Source organism: Excalfactoria chinensis, chromosome Z (assembly GCF_039878825.1).
Source record: "Excalfactoria chinensis isolate bCotChi1 chromosome Z, bCotChi1.hap2, whole genome shotgun sequence".
Lineage (NCBI taxonomy): Eukaryota > Metazoa > Chordata > Aves > Galliformes > Phasianidae > Excalfactoria > Excalfactoria chinensis.
Genome location: NC_092857.1, coordinates 68,471,390 through 68,496,227, shown reverse-complemented (window position 1 = coordinate 68,496,227; position 24,838 = coordinate 68,471,390). Strand labels below are relative to the sequence as shown.

Here is a 24,838-nt window from a genome sequence, read left to right as displayed (position 1 = left end):
AATTATCTCTGAGGAGGGAAGTCAGCACAAGATTTTGCCATTTGCAACACCTGGAGGTGTTCAAGGAATGTTTAAATGTTGCACTGAGGGATATGGTTTAGTGAGAACTATTAGTGGGAGGTGGATGGTTAGACTGGATGAGCTTGTAGGTCTTTTCCAACCTTCTGATTCTGGAGAAATGTGGACCCAGACTGGTTTGTGCAGAGCCAGCCCTAGTACTTCCCTGTGGAGCTGCACCTGCCTGCATACCCACCGGCATGCTGTCATTGCCATGCACTGAAAGAATGCTGGGCTCTCTGTCGTCAGGTGAGGGGACTTTTCTGCCCGTCCAGGACAGGAGCAGATGTTTGTGCACTGTAGTAGGCATGCACGAACCCCTGAGCTGTGAGGTGACAGGACCTGCCCTGCTCTGTGTTTGGATAATATTATGCATAGCTTAAAGGGGTGTAGACCAAGTAGAGCCAGTATATATACAAACACCACAAGGCAATAAAGGTGCCATTTTTCACTGCTCATGAAATTAGTGTCTGTGTGTAGTTTTTGGTCTTGACCTGGTAATTAATCATTTCTGCAAAGCTGAGCATGAAGAACGTGTAGTCTTAGAATCTACAGTGCACTTTCTAAATGGATAGCAATTCCCACACTGCTCCTTGAGACAGAAATTAGCTGTGGCATCCAAAGCTGCAGATAACTGCTTATCCTGGAGAGACCTTCATTTCTTGTATCTTGATCTGCTTCCATGACTCATGGATTCAGCTGTACCACGTTCAACTCCCACTAAGCCCTATGTTTAATTTACTGTATGACATTCTGCAAACACTGCTGCTTATGAAAAAGAGAGAGAGAAACCATACCGTAACCTACTCCTCCAGCAACACCATGGGGGAACTAGTGGGATTCACAGAATGATGATCAAAATATACAGTGAGAACAAAGCAACATATTATTGCTACTACACTTCTCAGGGAGAAAAGGAAAACAAAACAGGGACTTCAGGCCCACAAAAAAGTGAAGAGCTTGGAAGACTCCAGTTCTACAAAGCACACTGTTCTGCTGAACTCCCTCCACTTGGCATGTGTGCAGACATGGCTGAAGCCAACAGACAGTGTAACCTAGGTATCCATGTGCCCCTGTGATACAGGAAATCTGTTCCCAGAGCTTTTAACAGGGCTGGTGGAATGCATCACAGTAGAACGAGTGTCTGAGATTAACACTATTTGCTGAAGAGTAACTTCTTGTCTGTTCCCAGGGTTCCTCATACTACCACGAATATTTTCATATTGCATTCACATAACCGCTAGGTCACCTCCCTCTGATGCAACTCAAAGGGGATCTAAGATCATTTCCTACTTCCTCAGATCCTCTAGGAGATACCAGCATCCAAAGAACGTCATTCTTGAAGCTCCTGACAGAATTAGTATTAATTTGATGCACAGAACTGCAGCCCCTCTCATCAGCAGCACAGGTGGTACGCTCAGGCATACGCCAAAGCATAGTGCTGAACGTATTGTGCTTTTTACTGTTAAACACTGCTAATGAATTGTTGCCTCTAAGAGAAATATCACTGCCAGATAACATTACTTATGTTTATGTTTATTGGTAATAACATTGCATTCTGCATGTGCTTGAGTCTGTCTGCAGACAGTCCCAGACAGCTGTAGACATAAAACTATGTGTTGCAACCCCATACTCCCAGGACTGGTGATGCCCTCTTTAATGTTAACATCTCTGGGAATGAGAACAAAGTGCTGATGGGGAAGTACCTTTACTGCCTCCTCTTGGCTCACATCCTAAAACATTAGCAGAGTTTACAGCCATTTGGTGCATGTGTAGCAGAACCGATGAAATGCAAAGGAAGGGGAGAAGGGGTCTCATTTACCCATGTACATAAAGTAATCAGTTTAACCTGTACTGAGGAGAGCAGAGCAAAGACAACAAAGCATGTATTAAGAGACCCTCATTATCATCCAGAAAAAAAAGCTTTCAGTATTCAACTGTATTCTATAGGCATTTATTCAGCATGAATTAAAGGTGGCATTTCACATCCCCATAATTCTACTGAGATACCTCAATATCCATCTGCATTTTCTATTGGAATCAACCTTACAAAGAATAAGGGATAACCAACTGCAGTGGTGTTAAGGGCAAAGCTGCAGTTTGCCTTTAAACTCACACCCTGCCCATAAAAAAAAAAAAAAAAAACAACCAAAAAACATCAGTGGTTTCTGGGCCAGTTTGTCTCTGAAAATGGGAAGGGGCAGCAGGTTCTGGGGCCCTCAGGCATGAACTGCCTCTGCCAGGAGAGGTGGCTCTCAGGCCTGGGGAGCAGCACTTCCAGTTGCAAGGCTCCTCCTCTCCTGTTAAGCACAGACTAAGACCACGAAGGGAGCAGAGCGGCTGGCCTAGCTGGCAGCAGGTGCCAGCAATCTGTATTTGGCAGGTCCATTACTGGACCTGTGAGGTATTAAGAAGCAGGTGTTCTTTCCTAATGGCATGGGATGAATAGGGGATTGCTGCACCTCACTTGCATACCCAGGAACTAAAGCACAGAGATTGCGTGTATTCAACAAGTGTGACTGTCCACTGAATTTCTGGAAAGTGCCCATCTGCTCTGAGAACTGCTGTACGTATTAAAATCTCATACTTTGCACAAATGGTGGCAATATGGGGTTCTTGCAGGAGCTCTCTGGTGGCTGTGGGGTTCCACTGGCAGTTGCTGTCTGGACAGAAGTTTGTGTGCTAAGTAGGTCAGGTCCCACATTTCTTCCAGAGCATTTCCACAAAACATCATCAGCTGCCTAGTTATAGTGATCACTGGTGACAGGGCCTCCATTATCAACCCTAGCAGGGTTCAATGCAAGTCCCACAGACTGTGGAAAGATGAGACTGCTTTTCGGTTGCAGATATCCTGCTTATCTAGAATAACAACCTTCCCTAAGCAGAATGCTGCTTTGCTGAGACTGAAGTAACTGCTGAGGCAATGCAGTTTGTGGCCACAAAGCAATCACATAAGGCAAACACTATGTAAGTGGTGAATTTCTCTTTATTTGATGGAAGATGTTAAGTTCCTTTTGGAACGTTTGATTGAAGATGTTGTTACTTTTGGAAGGCTTGATTGAAGATGTTACTTTTGGAAAGGTGCCCCTTGGCCCCACTGCTGACAGCTCTCCCCCTACAAAGGTGGCAGCGTGCAGCACTGGGAGGCTCTGCCTGAGTGCGCCTGGGTGCAGTTGCTGGCACCTGAAGGAGCGCTTTGGTGCAGACCATGATGGTTACGGCTGCCTGGCAGTTTCCTAACAGGGCTGGCAGGCGCTGGGCCTTTCCACAGCGGTCCAAGAGCCTTGTCTTCTCTCTATTCCTGTAGGAACCAAGAAGAAAGAGATACTGGGCTGTGGAAGGAGGGACAGAAATGCTGCAGGGCTTCTCTTGGGCCTGTAGTCTGGGGATGTGGTGTCCAGGATAGACCCCGCTCTGTGTAATATCCAGGATCCCTCATGCCCAGGCCCCTCTGCACCAAGAGTGCCCAACAGCTAGGAGGAAGGCAGGCAGGAGGCAGCTGACCCCTCATGCCCAGGGAAGCCCAGACAACAGGTCTGGGGCTCAGGGCCTCTCTCAATGCTGCTCCTGGGCCTCTGCAGGAAACAGCACACACTTACTGTTCCCATGATGTCCCTGGGAGCTGCAGCTTGTTCTTCCATTCCTCTGGTTCTGTCTGCCCTGCAGGGCTTTGGCACCTGTCCTTCCCCTTCAGCCTCTCTCCCAGCTGTTGATCATACTCCCTTCTCACAATGTAGGAGGGATGAGGGTCACACTCCAGCAGGTGGTGGAAGGGGTCCTGCAAAGGCAAAAGAGCTCGTCCTAAAGAACAGTTACAAGGAGCTGGGGCAGCCCCCCAGGATGCGGTTGTGCAGGACTCTCCGGTGGCACAGGAAGGCCTGGCCTGTGCAGGTACAGATGCCTCAAGGCTGTTGGGATGCCAGCTCCCCTCTGCCTCAGGTCAGGGTTGTGCTGGGGTCTCACTGGCAGGGCAGTGCTCCTTTTGTGCTCCATTCTGCATTTTGGAGGTTCTTCGCCTACTCTGTCAATGCTAGGAGAAGGAAGGAGTCCAGTCCACACATGTCCAGTCAGGTCCCCATGCCTGCTCAAAGGCAGTTTCCCCAACAAATGCTCTGTTCTCTCCGTTTGTATTGTCACCAGTATGAGCTGGAGTCAAAACAGCAAACCATGGAATGTAGGAAGGATGAGAGTCACCCTCCAATTGTGGAAGGGGTCCTGCAAAGGCAAAAGAGCTCGTCCTAAAGAATGAGCAAGGAGTTTGGGCTGCCCCTCAGGATGTGGTTGTGCAGGAAATGGCACTGAAGAGCAGCAGGCTCTCTCTCTCTAACACAGACTCTGCCCTTGCTCCCTGAAGCCAAGGGCCAGCACTGGCTTTTGAATCACACAGAATCACAGAATTATAGGGGTTGGAAGGGACCTCTAGAGATCATCAAGTCCAACCCCCCTGCCAAAGCAGGCTCCCTACACCACGTTGCACAGGTAGGCGTCCAGGCGGGTCTTGAATATCTCCAGAGAAGGAGACTCCACCACCCCCCTGGGCAGCCTGTTCCAGTGCTCCGTCACCCTCACCGTAAAGAAGTTCTTGCGCACATTCGTGCGGAACTTCCTATGCTGGAGTTTCAGCCCATTGCCCCTAGTCCTGTCCCCACGCACTACTGAAAAGAGACCAGCCTCGCCACTATGGCTCCCACACTTCAGGTATTTATAAACCTGGATCAAGTCCCCTCTCAGCCTTCTTTTCTCAAGGCTAAACAGACCCAGTTCCCTAAGTCTCTCCTCATAGGGGAGATGGTCCAGGCCCTTCACCATCTTTGTGGCCCTCCGCTGGACTCTTTCCAAGAGATCCCTGTCTTTTTTGTACTGGGGAGCCCAGAACTGGACACAGTATTCCAGATGAGGCCTTACCAGGGCAGAGTAGAGGGGGAGGATCACCTCCCTCGACCTGCTGGCTACGCTCTTTTTAATGCACCCCAGTATGCCATTGGCCTTTTTGGCTACAAGTGCACACTGCTGGCTCATGGCCAACCTGTCGTCCACCAGGACGCCCAGGTCCCTCTCAGCAGAGCTCCTCTCCAGCAGGTCTTCCCCCAACCTGTACTGGTGTATGCAATTATTTCTACCTAGATGCAAGACTCTACACTTGCTTATGTTAAACCTCATCCGGTTTCTTACTGCCCAGCTCTCCAGCCTGTCCAGGTCTCTCTGAATGGCCGCACAGCCTTCAGGCGTGTCAGCCAATCCTCCCAGCTTCGTGTCATCAGCAAACTTGCTGAGGGTGGCCACTATCCCCTCATCAAGGTCATTGATGAAGATGTTGAACAAGACTGGACCCAGCACAGACCCCTGGGGGACACCACTAGTCACAGGCCTCCAGCCAGACACCGCACCGCCAATGACAACCCTCTGCACTCTGCCAGTCAGCCAATTCTCGATCCACTTCACCGTCCACTCATCTATCCCATACTTCCTCAGCTTTGTTATAAGGATGTCATGGGGGACCGTATCAAAAGCCTTACTGAAATCAAGGTAGACTACATCTACTGCTCTCCCCCTGTCCACCCAGCCAGTGACATCTTCATAAAAGGCCACCAGGTTGGTCGAGCACGACCTCCCCTTGGTGAACCCATGCTGAGTACTCCTGATAACCTCCTTTTCTCCCAGTTGTCTGGAGATGGCATCCAGCACAACCTGTTCCATCACCTTCCCTGGGACAGAGGTGAGGCTGACTGGCCTATAATTACCCGGGTCATCCTTCTTGCCCTTTTTGAAGACTGGGGTGACATTGGCCATCCTCCAGTCTTCAGGCACCTCCCCAGTTCTCCAAGACCTTTGAAAAATTACAGAGCGGCTTAGCAATAACCTCCGCCAGCTCTCTCAGCACCCGCGGGTGCACCCCATCAGGTCCCATGGATTTATGGACATTAATGTTTCCTAAGCACTCACGGACCACCTCTTCCCTGACTAAAGGGAAATCTCCCATTCCCCAGATTCTCTCATCAACCACCGGGGGCTGGGATTCCTGGGGGAGAGCCCTTTCACTAAAGACAGAGGCAAAGAAGGTGTTCAGTATTTCTGCCTTCTCAGCATCCCCCGTTACCAGAACACCCCCCTCACTTAGTATGGGGCCCACATTCTCCCTAGCCTTCCTTTTGCTGTTAATGTACTTAAAAAACCCTTTTTTATTATCCTTTATCTCCTTAGCTAGATTCAGCTCCAGGTGGGCTTTAGCCTTCCTGGTCGCATCTCGGCAGTCCCTGACTACATTCTTATATTGTTCCCAAGTGGCCAGACCCTTTTTCCACATATCGTGTACTTTCTTCTTTCTGCGGAGCTTGCACATGAGTTCCTTACTCATCCACGCAGGTCTCCTGGCACCTTTTCCTGACTTCTTAGTTACAGGGACGCACCGATCCTGAGCCTGGAAGAGGAGCCGTTTGAATGCTAGCCAGCTCTCACAGGCCCCCTTGCCTTCTAGCACCCTGGCCCACGGGATGGCCCCAAGTAAGTCCCGGAGGAGATCAAAGTTGGCTCTCCTGAAGTCCAGGGTAGCAATCCTACTTTTTGTTTTGCTTCCTCCGCTCAGGATCTCGAACTCCACCATCTCATGGTCGCTACAACCCAAGTTACCCCCGACTTTTACTTCCTTAACGAGTCCTTCCTTGTTGGTGAGAATAAGGTCCAGCAACACCCCGCCCCGCGTCGGTACCTCGACCATCTGCATTAGAAAGTTATCTTCAATACACTGCAAGAATTGTCTGGACCGCGCATGCTTGGCCATATTGGTCGTCCAGCAAATATCTGGATAATTGAAATCCCCCAAAAGTACCAACGCCCGGGAGCGTGATGCTACTTCCAGTTGGCTACGGAAGGCCTCATCAACCTCCTCTTCCTGATCAGGGGGCCTGTAGTACACACCCACAACAGTGTCCCCCTTACCAGCCTGGCCCTTGATTCTCACCCACAAGCTCTCGACTGCTACATCACTCTCCCCCAGGTGGAGTTCAATACATTCTAGCTGCTCTCTCACATAAAGAGCAACTCCACCACCCCGCCTTGCTAGCCGATCTTTCCTAAAAAGGACATAGCCCTCCATGACAACATTCCAGTCATGCGAGCTGTCCCACCACGTCTCTGTGATCTCAATGAGATCATAGCCACGCGATCGCACACAAAACTCCAATTCTTCCTGTTTATTCCCCATGCTTTGCGCATTAGTATACAGGCACTTGAGAGAAGGAGCATCTCCCCACCTCTCTCCATGCCTTTGAACCCCTTTGTCAGCACCCAACACGCTCTGCTTTAAGCCTTGAACTGCCGCCTCAGACCCAGCGGCCCTCATTTTGTCCCCTTCCCCCTTCGTACCTAGTTTAAACACCTGTCAATAAGTCCTGACAGTTCCTCGGCTAGAACCCTCCTACCCCTTGGAGACAGGCCGCTTCCATCTGCAGCTGTCATGCCAGGAGCCGAGTAAATTCTCCCATGATCAAAAAAACCAAAATTCCTATGTCTGCACCAACTCCTTATCCATTTGTTTAAGAGGTGGGTTTTTAGGCCCAACTCAGTATCCCTCCCTGACACTGAAGGTACAGATGTAAAAACCACTTGTACACCTGTACTGTCAACTACCCTCCCCAGTCTCCTGAAGTCATCCTTTATGACCTTCAGGCTTTTCCTACTGACTTCCTCACTGCCAGCCTGAATTATCAGCAGGGGATAGTAGTCAGTAGGCCGGATCAGATTGGGAAGTCTCCCAGCAATGTCCCTGACTCGCGCCCCAGGGAGGCAGCACACTTCTCTGTGTGTAGGGTCGGGCCGGCATATAGGGCCTTCTGTTCCTCGCAGAAGGGAGTCACCTATGACAACTACCCTTCTATCCTTCCTTGTGGAGGAAGTCTTGAGGCGTGGGTGTGACCGCTTACTCCGAGGCTCCCTCACAGATGGGCCTGCCTCTACATCCACGCTCACCTCTTCCTCGGGTTCCAGGGCCTCAAACCTATTTTGCAGAGGCACCTGGGGAACAGAGCATGGTCGTGGGCGGGAATACCCAGCACACCTAGCTGGTATTTGTTTCCACCCGTCCTTTACTCTCAGACTATTTTGGTCCGATTGGCTACTGTAGGACAGAGGCTCCGCCGACAGTCCCACACCCCTTAGCTCTTCATTTGAATTGCTAGGTGTAGGGGAAGACTGAGGGCGCACTGTGGCAGGAGCACAGTCTGTCTGCATACTCCTTTCTATAACCTGTTTGTGAGGCAACCGGGGGGGACATGCTCCTTGGGGAGCCTCAGCTACGTTCCGGGATCCCGGGGCCAATAGGGCCTGGCACCACCAGTCGATTTCATTTTCACTATCTTTAATGGACCTCAACCTCTCGACTTCTTCCTTCAGGCAGACCACCATACTAAGCAAATCATTTATCTGGTCACACCTGAAACAGGCACAGCTGCCATCGACTGGCACTTCAAGGGCCAGGCTGTGACACTCACTGCAGCCTGTGACTTGCACGCTAGCGTGCCGCTTGTGGACCTCGGTCTGGGTCTCCACACTCCTCCTGGCAGCAGCCTTCCTCCTACCTGTGCTGGGGACCTCTGTCTGGGTTTCCATATCTTTCCTGGCAGTTACCTTCCTCCGGGAGGGAGCCATGGCAACCCAGAAGACCCCACTAGCAAAATCAGAAAAGTTTTACCAAGTTTTGACAAGCAGCTCTGTCTGGACCCTGTTAGTGGCGGTGCTGCCCACGACCCGGTATTAGAATGCTGACAGGTAGACCTGCACTTACCTTTACCCTTCACAGAGACTAGGTTGTTCCTCTTCTTCCTCAAGGCCTTTTAAAGAAGAAGAGGGCGAGGGTGGAGAGCCGTTGCCTTGGCAACGCCCCCTCCAAGTGTAGCCTGGGAACGCCCCCTCCACGTGAGCCGCTCTCTCTCGAGCTGCCGGGCTGCTCCTACCTCGGATGGATGAGGGAAAAGGGATGGATGGAAGGAAGGGATGGATGAGGATGAGCCCAGGGGTGGGTCAGCAGGCCCCAATACCTCAGCTGAGGCAGGTGCCTCACACAGGCTTAGTTTAGTCTTCCCATGCCTGTGCCCAGCCAGCTGCTGCCTTTGCCCTGTGCTCTTTGCAGCAGCTCCTCTTGCACAGACGCTTGCAGGGCAGTGGACAGACATGAGGTGCTTCCTTGCCAGGTGGCCACAGCAATGCTGCCATAGCCTTGTGCTACTCCCCTCCTGAGGAGGAGGGGGAAATGTCCTTTCCCTGAGGGTGGTCAGTGCACACTGTACCTGGCTTCTCTCTGTGCTCAGCCTCTGTGTGTACTGCTGGTACTGGCACTGGACTTCAGCTTTGACCTCCTTGTGCTTGGTGGCCATCAGCATCTGGAGCCATTGCTTCTCAATCTGAGCGTGCACCAAACATGTTGCCTGCAGGCTGGGGAAACACAACCATTGGCAGCATCAGTCTCCTGGGGGGTTGGGAAGTGACCCCTGGGAGGGCAGCAACTGCTGCTGCCATGCCTGCCCTCCTCTGGAGCCCCAGAGGGAGATTTAGGGGTAGCAGATCAGTAGTTCTGGCATACCATTCTGGAGGGCTGCTGGGCACTGAGAAGCCCTGTGCTGAGCCAGCATCACCACATCATACACGCTCACTGCATGTGGGAAGCAAGAGACCACCACATCATCTTTGTGACAGTGCGGGTAAGCAGCAGTGGCAGAGCTGCTTGGCTGTGCTCACCCACACATTGCTGCACCGAGAGCAGAGCCACCATTTCAGGGGCTCTTTGCCTCTGCTGGACACTGGTCTCAGCCCAGATCTGCATTCCTCCTGAGCCCATCCTGTTCTCTCTCACCCCTGTCCTGGCAGCAGGAACACACAGGGCGGTTCTAGGGAACCCTAGAGCCAGGGTTGGCTTCCCCAGAAGAGGTTTCCTCATCAATTCAGGCACATTCACATACCTCCCTGGGCACCCTGCCCCAGAGCTGTGATTCTTTTTGGGACTTGAGGGCAGTCATTTATTAGTAAGTCTTCGAGCCCTCAACTCCAAGCCTGTAAAGAAAAAGACCCCAGTGAGTAAAAAGGGCACCAAGCTCCTGCCTGACACTGAGAACCTGCTGGTAGCACTCTGGGATCCAGTGCCGAGCCCTTGGAGGACTCTGTATGGGAGCTGAGGGTCCTCCAGTCTCCAGCAGCTTCTCAGCTTCTGTTGCCTTCGTGCCAGCCCCAAACATCAGGGCCCTCCTCACTGCCCCCACACCTTCCTTCCACCTCTCTCACTCAGGTCCTCCAGTCTCCAGCAACTTCTGTCTCCTTTGTGCCAGACCCAAAGACCAGGATCCTTCTTGCAGCCCCCATACACCCTCATGCCTCTTTCAGTCTGGGCCCACAGCCCATGGACTGATCAATTGGACTGCTCTGTCTGTGCACACCAAGCCATGGGCTTAATGGGCGCTCTCCTACAAAAGGCCTTCTTCTCCCTAACAGCCTTCCCAGGAGACAGGCCATGGCAATAAGTTGCCCCAGAGCATGAGCTGAGCAGCTGCTCCCTTTGGCCAGCTGGCTGCCGCAGGACTGGTTGTGCTCACCTTGGCAGTACGACGCAGCTGTCCTCTCTGCGTCGAGTAAATTTTTTTTTTTGCTTCTTATTGCAATCAGATTCATTATCTCGGGGTCCTGCATCAGGACAAGCGCAAGTGAGGAGAGGCCACAGACACATGTCTGTTGCTTCCAAGAGTGGCAAACCTCATTCAGTAGCATTGCAGGGAGCCCCGGAGACGTGCAAGCTCACCCCAAGAAGAGCAGGCAGCATGTTGCCTGCTGCATCCAGCTGCAGTGTGCAGTCATCAAAGAAGTTAGTGATGATCTCTTGTCCTCCCAGAGAAAGAATGCCAAGTCTCCTGAAAAAGCAGCCAACCTCCGTCTTTCCTGGGAGGGCCTCAGCGGAGCAGAGCAGGGTCTCATGGATGCACTGATCTATGATTGGTAGGCAGAAGTGGATGCTTTCAGCAGTTGCCTCAAAGTTCAGTGGATGTTCGAACATCTCAGCTGCAAAACAAACCCAGACCAACCACGTCACTCCCCGCACAGTCTGGCAGATTCACAGAGGAAGGGTCATCATCAGGCAGGGCTTGTGTAACACTCTGTAGGGAGTGGGCCCATCTGCTTTGGCCACATCTCCAGAGCAGTGCTGATGGGCACCAGAAGGGGCAGGGAAGCTCTGCCACCAGCTCCCAGCATCCAGTTAGATGGCTGTGGAGTGCTAAGCAGATGAACATGGCTGTTCAGGTCTATGGATGCAGAGCTACTGAAGGTGGTCAAACACCCCGATCATCTCCTGCTGCACTGCAGCTGACTGGGCCATGGCTTGCAACAGCGATTTCCATGCACACGCCTCTGCCATAGCTTTGCCTGCACGCACGTCAGATGTCAGAGTGGTATGAGGGGCACAGCTCTGTGCAAGGGAAGGTACGGACACTCCTTTGGACAGTGCTGTGAGGAGCAGATTGTGTTTTTTCAGTGGAAATTTCCAGTATTTCCTGTATGCAGCACTGGATAAGTAGCTTTTCACAAATAATGTTGCTGAACAGAGTAAAGTTGAGACAGAGGTGTTCCGACCCGGCTTGAGTTAGAACAGGCTCTAGGTACAGTAGCTATATAGGGTAGAGGAGAGTCCGGTACAGAGCAGAACAATCATGCTACTTGTTGAAAATATTGTTCTACTATCATCATAAAAAGTACAGAACATGCCCAAATACATTAAGTTGGGAACAGACATCGTACAGAAGTGCAATGTAGGAACAGTGTCTGTAGACTGAGCCTGTGATGCTCAAGCAATGAGTGCCAGGAGAGGCTTTGCCTGCATTGTACCCAGGGTATTTAATGGATTTCACTGACTAGTTGCTCAGTTTCTCCTTGTCAGCAGGGGTGTGCACCCATTACTGCAATAATGAATAAACTGCTCTTCACAGAGAACTTTGCCTGGCAGAGATTTTTGATTTTGAGCGTTTCTCGCAGGCTCCTCACGATGGCACTGCTGGGTCTGCACAGGCATCGTTATGCGTGAGAGGCATTAGACCCCACGAACAAACGCCTGTTGAAGGAAGCAGTGTAATTTTGCAGCTCCGAGGTAGGAAGGCGACGGGCTGTGACACACACCCTGCGGACGCACTACTTAATGCACTGAGGCGCTCATCTGCCCTTTCTCGACCCCCGTTCCAAGAGGGCTTCTCTGCTCAGCCCTGCTTCTGCCTCCTTCTTAAAACCCGACCGGCCTTCAGCGGCGCGGCTTTCCGTCACTCGTCCCCACGTCCGCAGCGAGTGGCGGCCACACGCCGACTGACGGCACTGGGCTGAGAGCACGGACGGACCCGCCGCCGCCCGGACGAGCAGCCCCTCCCACCGCCGGTTCGCTCCGTCCCAGCGCGCACCGCCCACGGCGTGCGCTGCTGGCGCGGCAGCAGAGTGGTTGCTGCCAGGTGATTGCATAGGAGCTTAAAGTGGAAGCTTAAAGTGGGAGCGTAGCTGCTTTCTCACCCTGAAAAAGTGGGGACTCTTGCTTTGCGAGGGCACTGGGGCCTCTTACCGGGCTGCCAGGGCATTGAAAACATGGAGAGCAGTGCTTCTCAGGGATTCCAGGGCCCTGCTCCTAAGTCTGAAGGCAGTTTTTTTTTTTTTCAGAAGTGCAAAGATTCTGTGATTTCATATAGGCAAAGGAAATGGGAGCAGCTGCCATGCAGAGAGAGAATGGCCAGGGCAAATGAAACCCTCCTTAGAAAGCAGGGGACCTCATCGTGGGCTGCTGTGGTCTGAGCTGTGTCTGACCTGCTCGTCATACACAACTCAGCAGAGAGCTCTCTGTGGCTGCCCCCTGCCCTGCGCCATCATGGCAGCAGCTCTGCCCCACACAGCAGCCTGGCGTGGCAATGCACCCATCACTGTAACAGCCATCGCACGCACCTAATGGCATCAAAACTCCCCGTGATTGTGTGTACTACAGAAGTTGCCAGAACTCCAACTTTACAGCTTGCTGATGCCAGGCTTGGCCTCCACTTATTGCTGTGCCTGCACATGGCAGTGTTGGGTCTGAGAGAGCCTGTCTGTGCCTGCCTGAGGGCTGGATGTGGCCACACCTTGTGCCCATGGGCTGGCAGCTGTACCCCAGCCAGCATGGATGGCAGTGGCCATGGCTGTGTGTGGAAGGCAGTGTTTGGAAAGGGTATTGCAGTGCACATAGATGACTTGTTGCATCTGACACCCTGTTTTATTCTCTGTCCTGCATTTCCCTGAAGTTGGGGAGTCGGCCAGTATTATCCTGGACCTGTTCATTTAATGAAAGCATTTCATTGCTGTGCTTAACCATGGTTGAAAGGGTTAAGCCTCTGTTTGAATTAGAATTCAATCCCATACATCCAGTATGCCCAATATGGGCATGGGACCATGACCAGCCAGTGATGTGATAGTGTCAGCATAAGCAATTGGAAAAATCAATGTGAAGAAGATGCTTGTCTGAAATAGTGACACTAATGATGTCACAGAGATCTCAGGGAAAGGAGTGGGATGAGAATGGAACTTGGGAGGCATAGCAACAGGATCAGCTGTTTGAGAACAGCTGGTAAATGAGAAGATTAATGCTAGTTCCCCAGATAGTGATTTACATCCAGGTGAATGTATGGAGAATGTAATAGTCCAGAAAGACAAATAAGAAAACTTGGTGGTCCTTCTCAGCCCTTTGAGAGAAACTGAGCAAGCAGAAGAAGAGAACTAAGGTGGGTACTCTGATGTTAGTATCAGGGAGGTCCCCTATTCTGAATGATTTTGGTCACACCCCCAGGAAATCAAGAGTATGAGTGGAGCACCACTAACAGGGGGAGATGGGAAGACAAAAAGAAAATCTGCTACATATTTGTCTAAGCTATTAGACTCCGTATCTCAAAGTTAGCCTGAATGTGTCCAGGCAGTAGTAGCAACTACCTTATTGGTAGAAGAAAGTATATGTATACTCTTAGGGGATGTAAGGAGCAAATTGTTGATTTTAAGTGTTTCCCCCCAAAGAGTCTGTTCCACACCTGAATGAGGAATGAGGGCAGGAATTTGCTTCTTGACCTCTTAGAAAAACACGGTGCCAAACTCTCCCCCATAGAGATGGTGTGGGCATGGAGTAATTGGTCCAATTTAGAGGGAGTTGTGGATCATATAAATTCCCTCCACAAGTAAACTCGTATGGGGGAAAAGGAAAATCAATCATTAGTGCAGTTCTAGGAGCTGCTCTTACTGCTGCCGCAGAGATCTGCCACAAACAGCACATGACAGAAACCACATTATTCAGTCCTTGCAGGAACTGGTTACATACCTGCAGGACCAAGTAGAAGAACAGTATGCAGCAGATTTTCTTTTTGTCTTCCCATTCTTGTGTTAGAACAGCTAAAGCAGATTCTTCACTGACAGTTACAAAAAGGTGAAATGGTTCCTTTAAGGCAGGCAGTTCTAACACAGGTGCTATGATTAAGTCCCGTTTCAATACTTCTGCTGATTCCTTTTCCTCTCTTGTCCATTTTAATATGTTGGGCTCTCCCTCTGATAGTTTCAGATACAATCTCTGTGTTTTTTGTTTGTTTGTTTTGTACATGTGCTTTTAATCATAATCTACAGCATCCAACTACACCTAGAAACTTTCACAACTCCCTCTTTGTCCCTTTATCCTTATTCCATGTTCTAGAATTTCTCTTGCAGTTTTTCATCATACTTCATAAAGGACTTATAGCAGGCACTGCCCTGGGAGCCCTCTCTCTGTTCCCCACCTTGGAACTCTTATTCCCCATTTCTCAGCAACCCATGTTCATGCTACTGCAGGAACTGCTCTTCTGCAGTGTCACACACACCAATTCTCTGTTCTAGAGAGTGAGGTGTACCATCAAGCAGCACTTTGTGCAAGACATTTGTCCTACAGCAGAGTCCCAGACCTTGACCTGCAAGGTAGTACTTAATCACATATGATGGTTCTTACCTTGGTCTGTGCAGTGTTGCCAGGAATTGTCAGGCCAGTCACACAAAACCACAGTGCCCACTGTCCATCCCTGTCACCCACCTGGTCACAGATCTTGCCTCTTAAAAACAGCCTCAGTTGTGCAGGCAGTTCCATGATGAGCCATTGCTGCCAACTCACAGGGCCGCAGAAATAAGAGCAGGGCGCACAGATCTCTGCTGTAGAGACAGAGGGTCACTGTGGGCAACGGTGTTCCCAGGTTTTGGCACCAAATGGTGAGACTCCACCTTCATCCCCACAGATAAAAAGCAGGACTATGTCCCCTGCTGTTGCCATGACGTGACCTTTCCCTCCTCAGGGTGTCACTGCATCTTTCTCTCTTAACAATCACAGAGCCACTATCTGCAAAGGCAAAAGAGCTCATCCTAAAGAACAGTTGCAAGGAGCTGGGGCTGCCCCTCAGGATGGGGTTGTGCAGGAAATGGCACTGAAGAGCAGCAGGACTTTTCTCTCTAACACAGACTTTGCCCTTGCTCCCTGAAGCCAAGGGCCAGCACTGGCTTTTGAGCCCAGGGGTGGGTCAGCAGGCCCCAATACCTCAGCTGAGGCAGGTGCCTCACACAGGCTTAGTTTAGTCTTCCCATGCCCTTGCCCAGCCAGCTGCTGCCTTTGCCCTGTGCTCTTTGCAGCAGCTCCTCTTGCACAGACGCTTGCAGGGCAGTGGGCAGACATGAGGTGCTTCCTTGCCAGGTGGCCACAGCAATGCTGCCATATCCAGGAGCCTTGTGCTGCTCCCCTCATGAGGAGCAGAGAGAAATGCCCTTTCCCTGAGGGTGGTCAGTGCACACTGTACCTTGCTTCTCTCTGTGCTCAGCCTCTGTGTGTACTGCTGGTACTCGCACTGGACTTCAGCTTTGACCTCCTTGTGCTTGGTGACCATCAGCATCTGGAGCCATTGCTTCTCAATCTGAGCGTGCACCAAACGTGTTGCTTGCAGGCTGGGGAAACACAACCATTGGCAGCATAAGTCTCCTGGGTGGTTGGGAAGGGACTCCTGGGAGGGCAGCAACTGCTGCTGCCATGCCTGCCCGCCTCTGGAGCCCGAGGGAGATTTAGGGGTAGCAGATCAGTAGTTCTGGCATACCATTCTGGAGGGCTGCTGGGCACTGAGAAGCCCTGTGCCAAGCCAGCATCACCACATCATACACGCTCACTGCATGTGGGAAGCAAGAGACCACCACATCATCTTTGTGACTGTGCGGGTAAGCAGCAGTGGCAGAGCTGCTTGGCTGTGCTCACCCACACATTGTCGCACCGAGAGCAGAGCCACCATTTCAGGGGCTCTTTGCCTCTGCTGGACACTGGTCTCAGCCCAGATCTGCATTCCTCCTGAGCCCATCCTGTTCTCTCTCACCCCTGTCCTGGCAGCAGGGGGTGGTTCTTGGGAAACTCAGGACTTACTGGCCAGGGTGACTTCCCCAGCAGAGAAGTAGTTTCCTCATCAATTCAGGCACATTCACATACCTCCTTGGGCACTTGTCCCAGAGCTATGATTCTTTTTGGGACTTGAGGGCAGTCATTTATTGGTAAGTCTTCGAGCCCTCAACTCCAAGCCTGGAAAGAAAGAGGCCCCAGTGGGTAAAAAGGGCACCAAGCTCCCTCAGTGCCTGACACTGAGAACCTGCTGGTAACACTCTTTGGGATCCAGTGCCGAGCCCTTGGGGGAATCTGTATGGGAGCTGAGGGGTCCTCCAGTCTCCAGCAGCTTCTCAGCTTCTGTTGCCTTCGTGCCAGCCCCAAACAGCAGGACCCTCCTCACTGCCCCCACACACCTTCCTTCCGCCTCTCTCAATCAGGGCCCACGGCCCATGGACTGGCCCATTGGACTGCTATGTCTGTGTGGACCAAGCCATGGACTGAATGGGCGCTATCCCACAAAAGGCCTTCTCTTCCCTAACAGCCTTCCCAAGAGAAAGGAGGGCAAGAAGTTGCCCCAAAGCATGAGCTGAGCAGCTGCTCCTTTGGCTGGCTGGCTGCCGCAGAACTGGTTGTGCTCACTGTTACAAGTCACCTACTGTTCTGTTCGTCCCCGAGTTTCCGCGGCTGGGCCAAGTGCCAAGGCAACAACAAGAGAGTGTGTGGCAAAATGGTGTTTTATTAAAGCAAGCACACCCTTACATACCTTTGGCACAGAACTTACTAGAAAGTGGGCAAGGCTAATCCCACCCTTACACTTACATCATGAATATTAGCTAAGGAGGTGGGACCTCTCGCGTCACAACCCGCAGCCCCGCCTTTCGCCTAATACACTACAGCTCACCTTGGCAGTACGACGCAGCTGTCCTCTCTGCGTCAAGTAGATTTGTTATTTGCCTCTTAATACAATCAGATTCATTATCTCGGGGTCCTGCATCAGAACAAGCACAAGTGAGGATAGGCCACAGACATGTCTGTTGCTTCCAAGAGTGGCAAACCTCATTCAGTAACAATGCAGGGAGCCCCGGAGACGCGCAGGCTCACCTCGAGAAGAGCAGGCAGCATGTTGCCTGCTGCATCCAGCTGCAGTGTGCAGTTATCAAAGAAGTTAGTGATGACCTCTTGTCCTCCCAGAGAAAGAGTGCCAAGTCTCCTGAAAAAGCAGCCAACCTCCGTCTTTCCTGGGAGGGCCTCAGCGGAGCAGAGCAGGGTCTCATGGATGCACTGATCTATGATTGGTAGGCAGAAGTGGATGCTTTCAGCAGTTGCCTCAAAGTTCAGCAGATGTTTGAACATCTCAGCTGCAAAACAAACCCAGACCAACCACGTCACAGTCTGGCAGACTCACAGAGGAAGGGCCATCATCAGGCAGGGCTTGTGCAACACTCTGTAGGGAGTGGGCCCGTCTGCTTTGGCCACATCTCCAGAGCAGTGCTGATGGGCACCAGAAGGGGCAGGGAAGCTCTGCCACCAGCTCCCAGCATCCAGCTAGAAGGCTGTGGAGTGCTGAGCTGATGAATGTGGCTGTTCAGGTCTATGGATGCAGAGCAGCCTGAGCTACCAAAGGTGGACGCACATCTCGATCATCTCCTGCAGCACAGCAGCTGACTGGGCCATGGCTTCCAATAACAATTCCCATGCACACGCTTCTGCCATAGCTTTGCCTGCATGTCAGAGTGGTATGAGGGGCATGACTGTGGACAAGGGAAGGCAAGGGCACTCCTTTGGACAGTGTTCTGCCCCAGTGTGCTCACGTGTGCTCCTTTCTGGCTGCGTTTCCGCACACCATGCTTCCCACATGCAGTCATGGTCACTGCCATCAGTGCTAGCAAGGGTACAGCTGCCAGCCCATGTGCATGGCCACATCCAGCCCTCAGACAGGCTCAGGCATGTTTTCTTAGATCCCAGATGGCAACGTGCAGGCACAGAAGTTCACGTGGATCTGCTTTTTCTACAACAGCAGAAAAGCAGCACCCTCCACAACTATGATAAATGTATGTTCACATTAAATTAGTGATTTTTGTATTGTCCAGTGAAGTAGTTAGTGAAGTAGCAGTGCAGTAAAACTTCCACTCAGCTTGTGGAGTATGTATTGGAATGAGGTGGACAGTCCAAGGGGCATCAGGGAGCTGGAGGTGCATATGTGAGGTTAGTATTGAGTTGAAAGGAACTTGATGAGCTTCAGCAAGGGCACCTTTCAAGATCTGCACCCAGGGATGCTACAGTACAGGTTAGAGCATGGATGTCCAACATTTTCTCTTCCCTGGGCTACTTTGAGCGAATAATTGTCTTGGGTCACAATTAAAATATATATTTAATCTCTGTTAATGTCAAAGCTTGTTTTGATTGTCAATGTTTTTTATTAAACAATATATGTATGTATATATATGTATTTAATGCTTTTTATTACAATCAACAAAAAGGGCAGAAAATGTTTGTACTACTTAGTTGCTTGGCATAAGGCTTTTTTAGTAGCATTAATTGGAAAATAATGCTTGCAGTTGTAGCATTTGGCATCGAATAAAAGTAGCTCTGCACAATTTGCCATAACATCCTTGAAACAGGCCTTAATTTCCCATCATAAAGTAAATGCCTTGCACACTACAACAATTTGTTTCTTCAAGGCACTGCAGAAAGAGGCAGCAGGTCTCAGCTCTACAGAGTGTCCCTTTCCTTGTTCCTTTTGAAGCGGTCGTGGAGCCCTTTTTGTCCTTGTTAAGTTGTACTTATTTTAATAAGAAGGGGTTTTGTATTTTGGGGTTTTGTTTGTTTGTTTGTTTGTTTTTATAAGCACATCCTGTACCAAAGAAGCTTTCTTCTTTACAAGTCCTGCCCTGTATCCTACAACTTTTGAGCTTGGGAATATCCACTGAATAGACATGGGAGTTTTACAAGAAGTCTATTTTCAGTTTCATTAATGACAACTTTCTTTTGACATGTTTTCATTCCCATGTTGTATTGAAAGCTTTGTATGCTGATCAAGTAGTAGTTTCCATGCCTGCTGCCTTATCCCTTCCACAGGAGAAAAAAATGTTTATTCCTGTCCTTAAGTTTCATGATGTTGCCATAGCATGCTATCGTGCTTTGTGTGCGGTTCCTGAACAGCAAACCAGAGCAACTGGAGCTAGCTAGAACTCTTCTGTCAGTTCTCACCATGCAGCAGTGAAAGATTTGCAAGCAGCTGCTGTAATATGTTGAACAACTATTGGGTTTTCCTTTTTTTAGTTTTTTCCCTGCTTGCACGATTCCTGTATCCAGCAATTTCAACATTCTCATATTTATCTTAAAGACTTAATGGACTGTAATGAGCAAACGTTTCATCGGGGAACTGAATATCATGCATTCAGACTGTGTGGGCATCTCTGTGATTTCAGTCACAGTAACTCTCAGTGCTGGGCCCCTTTCTTTGGGGTTCTGAAGACTGTCTCCTCCTCAGGGTGGCAGGTAGGGAAGGCATTAAGCAGCCTTCTGGATGGACTGGGCAAGTAGACATGGATATACTCATATCTGAACCCTGACAAGATAGTGACAGCTCTGATGTTAGTGATAAGTTTGTGTCCTTCTTTTACTGCAGAGAACTGCTAGTAATGCCTTTTCCTTGTGCTGCCCAGCATTTTGAGGAGGAGTTGTGCCTTCCAGCCTGTAGAAGGATTGCTCTGACAGTTCTTCTCAGTTCTTAAAATTAATGAAATAGAAAGCAAAATCATTTCCTCTTTGTTGTGTGACATTTCATATTAAGATTTTAAAATAATTTTATCCTTTCCTCTTACAAAATACCTATAAAGAACATCACTTGATTCACAAACACGGTATCTAAGTATTTTAACCCTTAAATGTTCTTATGTTGTCAACATTGAACTTAAGGACCTTTCTTCTTCTTCCTTTCCCTAGCTTTTTGTTGTTGTTGTTTTTGTCTGCTTGAATCCTATTCTAAAATCAAGCTCATGAAGTCACAAATAACAAACTAAAAAAATGAAAAAAAAAAACAAAACCAAACCCATACAGGAAAAGAAGCAAACACTACTGAAAATGTAATCACTTTTTTTTTCAGTTGGCTGGTCTTTCATTGCTTTCTGCCAGCTCGTTTTCTGGAATCACTGCAGTCACCAGACAAACTTGGTAGTGAGCGCTGATTCCACATAAATTCCTGTGCAGGCAGAAAGCTGTGTTTTCAGTTGTCTCAAGCAGGGTTTTCAAACTGTACTTTTTTTCCGGTTTTTAAAATAAATTTCACTAAAACAGTGTTTTGAAGCTGTGATGCTTTTGAGACTGTTGATCGTGGTTAACACTTTATTGTGGAGTGTGAATAACCAGATGTGTTCTTTTCCTGCTAATGAGCTGTAAACATTGCTGGCTGTGCAGGTGAAGGCACAAAGTACTTGTAATGGCTGTAATGAATGAATCAAGAGATAATCTTAATTAAGCAATTGCCACAGCACTTGTCTGAAGGTATACTGCTGTCTGACATGCGTTTATCAGTAGGCCTTCACATTTCAATACTACCCTGCATATCCATCTTAACTCATGTTTTCCTCTTTTGTTTTGCCAAAACAGAAACTAATTTCTAAGCTACCATTGACAGTTTCCTTGAAATCACTTTCCTGAGCTATGTCTGTCTGAACTGAACCAAGGGGACAAAACAAGTGTTCTTCTTTCGTTTTTAAGTATTTATTAAACAATAAATAAATAAAGCCAAAACACTCAGCTGCTAAAAGGGTTGCATTGAAGCCACTGGGAGTTTAGTCACTTGTTTGAACAGAAGCAAACAGGGACGTGTCTGGAAGTGTTAGAATATCTGGCATTACTCTCTTTAGAGAGTGACATTTTATTCCTTCTGATAGAACAACCTGAGCTCTCAAACACAACAGTTTGATCTAGGTAAGGTGAGCCAGACAGTATGTGTCACTGGGGATTCTCTACTCCTGAAGGATTCTTTGTGATAGGTCTAACTCCTGGTAGCTGCCCAGTGTGGAAATGTGCAGTCCCCTGCCTTTAGGCTGCCACAAGAATTGTAAAGAAGATTTTTGGCATACAAGAGACAGGCAGAACTGTTAGGCATATCTCCACTTGTGTAAATGAAATTTGAGCTTAGCGTAATGTGAAGTCATTTTAAGTTCTGTGATACAGTCCACTCAGAAACTCGTGTATATATTCAAGATTGCTGTCATACGCTTGGAGATATTTTTGTTGTTCCGTTGAAAAGCTGAATTATAATCTAAGCTGGTGCATGCTGTGACCAGAAGTGTTGTCTGATTGTATCAGTCATTTGAAGGATCTCTAGGCAGTCCTCTCTGTACGTAGTAGGTTAATAAAATCAGCATCTATTGTAGTTCAACTTGAGAGGCAGCTAAGTACCTCACAGCCGCTCATTTGTCTTCACCCACTGTGATGGAGAACTGGAAAATAAGGTAAAACTCATGGGTTGATATATAGACAGTTTAATAGGAAATAATAGAAAAGGAACAGATAATAATAAATATACAAAACGAGTTATGCACAATGCATAACCTGCTGACTGATGCCCAGCTAGTTCCAAAGCAGCAGCAGCTGCCTGCCATCTTTCCAGATGGTATTGTTCAGCATGTTACCATATGGTATGGGACATCCCTTTGGCCAGTTTTGGTCAGATGTATCCTGGTGTCCTGGTTCTGTTCCCTCCCAGCCCCCTGAGCACCCCCAGCTACTAGCTTGCAGGGCAGCATGAGAAGCTGAAATGTCATTGACCCCATGTAAGCACTATAATGCAACAACTGAAACATCTGTCTTTTATGTTTTGTGATGAGCGAGATGTTCTGGTGAGATGAATATATTTTAGTGATGAACGTGGACATGGATGTTTCTAGGAGTGTGCAATTACTAGCGTAGGTTCCTAAACTTTTTAGAGATGTGGGATTATTCCTATAGCAACACTTCAGAAAGAACATGCCCAAGAGAGTGACTAGGAGAGCATTCTTCTGTGAACTATGCCTCTCTGTATCATTTATCATCTTACAGTTCTCCGTGTGAGTATGCCATATATCTAATACTGTTTTGAATGCAGTTTCTGGAATACAGTACAGTGAAGCAAGAATGTCATTGCACAAACAATTTGCAGGAGGGTTACTTGTGAGGCTCACAGCCTTGCAGTAATCAAATCAAACAGCACTGTGGACAGAAGTTTGATAAGGGGGCAGTTAGATGTCAATAGAATTGAGAAGTGCATTGCTAATGAAAGATGGTGTGTTGCAGTGTAAGCTTCTGCCTACCTGTAGGGAACCATTTTGTTGTTGATATATAGACTAAGATTGTACAGAGAAAGCAAAGGAATGGTGACCATTACTGGAATGCAGTATATTCTTGCCCATCTGTTTTGATCAGCCTGAAAGGCTTTTATTTACTCTTGAGTACATGACTGCAATTCCATTCAGCACTGTTTGGGAATGTTCCCACAAGTGCATTGGTCAGAATAGAGCTGTCCAGGAGTGTTTCATTTGTTAGATGTCATCTCACCTCTACTGTTTCTCTTCTGACCATTTGAGGTTCAGGATGGACATTTTGGTTGCTCAGTCCTATCAGCCCACAGTAGCCCAAGCAGCATGCTGGATCTATGATCCTCAGGCAAGTGCTTAAACTTCGACAGCATGTTGCTTTCTTTGCATCGGGACAAGTATTGATTAACAGAGAGTGGGCTGGATTTATCTGAAGAGACTACAGTTATAGTTCAGTACTGAAGATATTTACTGAAAATGTGAGTCCATGTTGAAATGACTGTTCCTTAATCACTTTCACGTTTCCCTCCTTTGAACAGTGGGGGGTGAGGGCGGGGGCATAAAAACAAGGTTATTTTATTTTCAAAGCTGTAATTTCATGACAACTGAAATGTATATTATAAATAATTTCATATATTGCTTTCTGTGTTTACTTTCACTTTTTCCTTTATACAGGCACTGAGAAATTAGAAATCTGTAGGATTCTTCCTATTCAGTCACGTTTGATAGCACTGAAAAGAACAAGGTATTAAAACAAAATAAATAAATTTTTAGGTGGAGCCATCCTAGGGTTCTTCACAACAGATAAGTTCCTGTGTCCAAATAGATGCATTAAGAAGTATGTATCCAGGTGTCTCCGGAGAATTTTGCTAGTGAAGACTCTGTGTGGCTGAAAGCAGGGCTTTGCAAAGCTTGTACTTCCTTTATATTCAAGATCCATTTTCTGTTTTTGCAATCCAAATGTGTGACAGTTCCTTCCTGCCTTTCTTGGGGAAAAAGGTACCCATTGTCAGACATTATGACAAAGTTTTGGTGCCTCAGCTTCAGTTTGATGGCAAAACTTAGGGTCTTAGATCCTGTCCTACAGTTCTGCATTACTTCTGGAGGCAGCCCTATGCTAATAGTCCTCCAGTGCCCTCTCAACCCAAGTGGGCTGGTTGCTCTTCATTGTGGAGGCACCTGAACAATACAGCTATTTACGTTTTATTCTCATGCTGAACTAATCCAGAGTCTCAGGATCAACATCATCTTTAATACTTTCATGGTGTTCCTCAGAGCACCTTGCTCTGATTATAGGTCTCTCACCATCAGCCTGATTGAAACAGGACTTGTGTCTTCCCATCTTAAGGTTTGGGTTTGTATTTCAACCATTTGACACTCAATATTGTCATAGAATGTCAAAATATATTTGAATACTTGAGATTCTCTTCTATTAGGATTATGCCAGTGTTCGTTGCACCTCAGTAGAAGCAAGATGAGTTTTCTTTCAGGAGGACATCATAAAGTCAAATACATCCTGGAACAATGTTAGCAGGGGAAACTGCTTGAGGTCCTGATATATGTAGTGAATGTGTTGCTGTTTTTGTTGTGCTGATCATACTTGCTTGAAGCACATCTTTCTGCTTTCTTAGCAACCTTGGTGTTGGCACAGCTGTTTCACATTTATCTCAGCCTCTCTCTCACTCCTGCTCCACAGTACATTCAGTCTTTATTAAATATGTTATCAAAAAAGTGTCCCATCATCACTACTGGGTTCATCTTCAGCCAGCAGTGTGTTCATTTTGGAGCCACCTGGAACTAATTCTGTCCACCAGTTACACTTCCTGGTCTTTTCTTATAGAGGGCATCCTGCAGCCCCACTGCTACCAAAACCTTGCCACATAAACCCAATACACCTGGAAGAAGGCATGTGGAGACATGTACTAGTTTCTGGTAGTGTATCCCTGCTGCTGAATTGTTTTTCCTGGTTAGTACAGCTTTGCAGGATGGCTAATGAAAATATCTGGGATTTTTATTACATTTTTTCCTATGTGGAAGTGATTTCTATTTAAGTTCTTGTACAGTAACTGCTTGGCCTTACTTG

General features: G+C 48.5%; 1 long non-coding RNA gene across 1 annotated transcript; it reads right to left on the bottom strand.

The window, feature by feature from the left end:
* Nucleotides 1–3,013: 3,013 nt before the first annotated feature.
* On the bottom strand, nucleotides 3,014–8,875 carry LOC140264646 (uncharacterized). The gene is made up of 3 exons (XR_011906066.1): nucleotides 8,837–8,875; nucleotides 3,657–3,835; nucleotides 3,014–3,358 (listed from the first exon to the last, which is right to left on the bottom strand). It is a non-coding gene; the product is annotated as an uncharacterized lncRNA (long non-coding RNA).
* Nucleotides 8,876–24,838: the final 15,963 nt, after the last annotated feature.